The 4,206-nt window shown below is 44.1% G+C and overlaps 1 pseudogene; it reads right to left on the bottom strand.

The window, feature by feature from the left end:
* Positions 1 to 1,709: 1,709 nt before the first annotated feature.
* LOC138179500 (uncharacterized) lies at positions 1,710 to 1,828 on the bottom strand (annotated as a pseudogene).
* Positions 1,829 to 4,206: the final 2,378 nt, after the last annotated feature.

Below are 4,206 nucleotides of genomic sequence, written 5' to 3'. Positions count from 1 at the left end.
TAAATGCATTTTCTTGATTTTCCAACCATTTAAAGGTGATGTCTTTCTTCAATAGTTGCGTTAATGATTTTGCTATTTTGGAGAAATTAGGTATAAATCTTCTGTAATATCCTGCTAGTCCCAGAAATTGCTTGATATTCTTTGCTTTCTTTGGTCGTGGAAATTTCGATACCGCCTCGATTTTCTTTGGATCTGGTTTTACACCATCTTCACTGATTATATGTCCCAAATAACTTGCTTCGTGTCATACGAATGCGCATTTGTCAGGCTGTAATCGTAACCTGGCTTGCCTTAATCTTTCCATTAACTTGTTAAATTTACTTTCATGTTCATGAAGAGATCTTGAATAAATCACTATGTCGTCCAGATAGACGAATAGTACTACTCCTTGCACTCCTGATAGCACTGAGTTCATCAAGAGTTGAAATGTTGCTGGGGCATTTTTTAATCCAAAGGGCATTCTTTTGAATTGAAAGTGTCCGTAAGGTGCTGAAAATGCCGTTTTGTGGGAATCCTCCTGTGCCATTCGGATCTGGTGGAAGCCTGATGCCAAGTCAAACATGGAAAAATATTTTGCACTTCCTAATTGATCCAATATTTCTGTGATGTTGGGAAGCGGATAAGCATCGCCGATCGTTTTATCATTAAGCTTCCTATAATCAATAACTAATCTCCAACGTTTGTTTCCTTGTGAGTCTGACTTCTTTGGCACAATCCATAACGGAGATGTCGATGGTTCTACGACATCAGTGTCCAGTAATTCTTGAATTTGACGATTTATCTCTTCTCGATGGTGGGTAACGATACTGTTTAATATTGATTGGTATATTATCCGTTGTAATTATTCGATGCTCTAGAATTTCAGTTCCTTCCAGCGTGTCTGCTGGAATATGAAATCTATCTTGATTCCTCCGAATTAATTATTCGACGTTTTTCTCTCCTCTTTGTTCAAGTGTTCGAGTCGTAGTAATTCAATTATTTTATCGAACCTAGTTTCTTTAGATTTCGAAATCGCATTGCACGACATGCTAGGGAGCGAGGTGAGGTTTTCAAATTCTTTAGTTACCATTGTAGGTGTGGTAAATTCGTAATTTCTCGATGTGGTATTTATTATTCTTATATAACCTCGTCCCTTATGGTTCCTCACAATTGTATTACCAAAATAGAGTCCCTTGATTGGCTCGATTTTTGGGATAAATCCTTTGTTTAACTCCGGATTTGTAATGTTGATTGAACATGGTACCGAACTCCGTTTCGGCACAATTATCTTTTCTCTTGTATCGAAGGGAATATAAATGTTTCCCCACTTAATGTGCTTTCGCTCATAATCCAGACGAGCTTTACATCCTGAGAAAAATTCGGGTCCTAAGATTCCCTCTTGATCGATCAGCAGTGAGTCATAAACTACATGAAAAGTAACTTTTTTTTATATATATATTCACGTGGAGGAAATCCGCACGGACGCCAGGCCGCTTCTGGGGAAAGCGGCGTGGTAGTGTCGGACTCCAACCGACTAAAACCTCCACGATGACCGTCCCGGCTGCGATCGAGAGAGGCGTGGGAACCGGTGCGAGCGATCCCCCCCCCCCGCGCTCAATACCACCGCTGATGGAGCGGTGTGTGGCCATGTCACACCGCGCCTCGCCGCCGAAGCCGTCGTGCCAGGCAGCCCGAACCTCACCGGGGGGCGCGGCGGACCCAGCGCGCTTCGCCAACGCCACACGGAGTTCCCAGGCGATCACCCATCCAAGTACTTTCTGTGCTCAGCGCTGCTTAACTTTCGTGATCTGACGGGAACGAGTGCACTCAGCGCGGCATGGGCGTTGGTACATGAAAAATAACTGGACGGCTCGCAACCTGTATTACTGTCTGCCCTAGAGTGATCAGGCTTGTTCCCGTAATCGAGTAAATCGAAATCGGAAAAGGAATCGAATAAAGCAGGTTTCTTAATAATATTGGTTTCTGATAGGGTGTCTAGTAATAAACTTGTCTTTGTTTTTATGTCTGGGGAGACTATTCGTGCAGTTGGAGTATTTGGAGAATCGTTTAGCTTTATTGAAATAATTCGTAGAGGTCGACGTGCGAATTTAAGTCCGATTCTTGGTGATTCGTCTCGTATTTTCTTTTTCTCTAGTTGTTGACTCTCTACGTTTTCCGATTATTCCTGTGCACGACTGCACGATGGCTTTAATGTATTGTTTGTTGGCTGTGGTGCCGGTCTTGCGGGTAACGTTGCCCGCGTTCTGTTTACTGCCGTAGGCGCCGACCTCCTTGCTGTCGCCTGTACTCTTAGGTGATTCGGAGCATCGTTCCTTCGAGGCTCGCCTCGTTCTCCCGAAGGATGTGCTCGATTTCCCGATTGTCCCTATGCATAGGGTATGATTATCCCAGCGTCTACTCAGGCTTTGAATTTGTAGCAATCTTTTACTAAGTGTCCAGGTTTTTTGCAATGGTTACATATTATAGTATTTTGTCTCGGAGCGTTTGGGCCGATTCTGCGACGGTGGTACAAACCTTCGATCCTGGCGGTTGTTCCCGATGTTGTTATTATTGTTCAGGGGATGAGCGTTCTTACGGTTGTAATTCTTCGGAGGTGTCGAACGTTGGTATCGCGTTCTGTCGTTTGCTCGTTTCAATTCTTGTGTTGCTCTCACGGCTTGGCGGTACGCGTCGTCTAGGGATTGGTATCCTGCTACTTTTATTCGCAAAGACACCTCGTTTGAGAGCCCCTTAATGTAAGCCTCTCTTGTGTCTCAATCTATCGTATCTAGAACATTTTGGGATATGATGCCATACTCGCATCTTTCCGCATCCATTATTGCCAGCCTGAGATTTCTGACGCGGTCCATATAATCAATCTAATATATCTTTTCCCGGTCGTTGAAAGACCGTTGCTAATTCACATTTATATTCGTTAACAGTTTTTCCTGGGCCACACATATCTTTTAATTTGTTTCCGAGATCGTTTAGACTTTCTACCTCGCTGTTTTCTACAGCGAGAAACGCGTGTCCCCGAAGCTTATTCATTAATAATTTTACCAACTGAGGCTCTTGATATCTTGGAACCATATTTCGCGCTCGCTAGCACGCCCTTAAAACTTGAATACAGACGGTTGGTGTCCGTCGAATACTGGTACCGACTCGATCGCGTCTTTTAGCTTAATCGGTTGGAAGTTACTATCGGTACGTCTCGATTCTCGCGGTGTTATCGGTGATAATGCAGGCATCTCAGTTTCGTTTGCTACCCTACTTATATGCACGTTTCCCCTTAATTTAGCAAGTCTTAGACTTACGTCGGTTAACACGCGAAAATTATCATCCCATGCTTTCAAATTTTCTGACAACGTCAAGACCGTATCCTCATTCAGTGAGTATCGTGCGGTCGCCACATTTTCTATTTATATTTTGTCGATAACCGTAAGAACTTTAAACCTCTGTGGAGCGTATCCCACCGCTGCGGAGCGTATCCCACCGCTGCGGAGCGTATCCCACCGCTGCGGAGCGTATCCCACCGCTGCGGAGCGTATCCCACCGCTGCGGAGCGTATCCCACCGCTGCTCTCATTTCACGCCATTGTACTTGCAGAATGCAAAGCACAAGCGTCTAACCGTCGAAACAAACCCAACAGCCCGCAAATCGCTTTGATTTCGTTTATTTTGACGAAAACTAGCCGTCATTTCCATCCCGTTTGAGATATTTCGAAGTTTAAACACTCATTTCATTCCTTTTTACGTGCAGAATGCAATGCACAACCGTTTAACCGTCGAAACAAGCCCAGCAGAGCGCAAATCGCATTGATTTCGTCGATTTTGACGAAAACTAGCTGTCATTTCCTTCCCGATTGAGATATTTCGACGTTTAAGCGCTTTATTCACTCCATTTTTCTTGCAGAATGCAATGCACTACCGTTTTACCGTCGAAACAAGCCCAACAGCTCGCAAATCGCTTTGATTTCGTCGATTTTGACGAAAACTAGCCGTCATTTCCTTCCCGTTTGAGATATTTCGACGTTTAAGCTCTCATTTCACGCAATTTTACGTGCAGAGTGCAATGAACACCCGTCTAACCGTCGAAACAAGACCAACAGCTCGCAAATCGCTTTGATTTCGTCGATTTTGACGAAAACTAGCCGTCATTTCCTTCCCGTTTGAGATATTTCGGAGTTTAAGCGCTCTTTTCACTCCATTTTACGTGCAGATTGCAATG

Source organism: Bombus flavifrons, chromosome 4 (genome assembly GCF_040668555.2).
Source record: "Bombus flavifrons isolate JBK064 chromosome 4, iyBomFlav1_principal, whole genome shotgun sequence".
Lineage (NCBI taxonomy): Eukaryota > Metazoa > Arthropoda > Insecta > Hymenoptera > Apidae > Bombus > Bombus flavifrons.
Note: the sequence above shows the minus strand (reverse complement) of the source record. Positions and strands in the feature narration are given on the sequence as shown.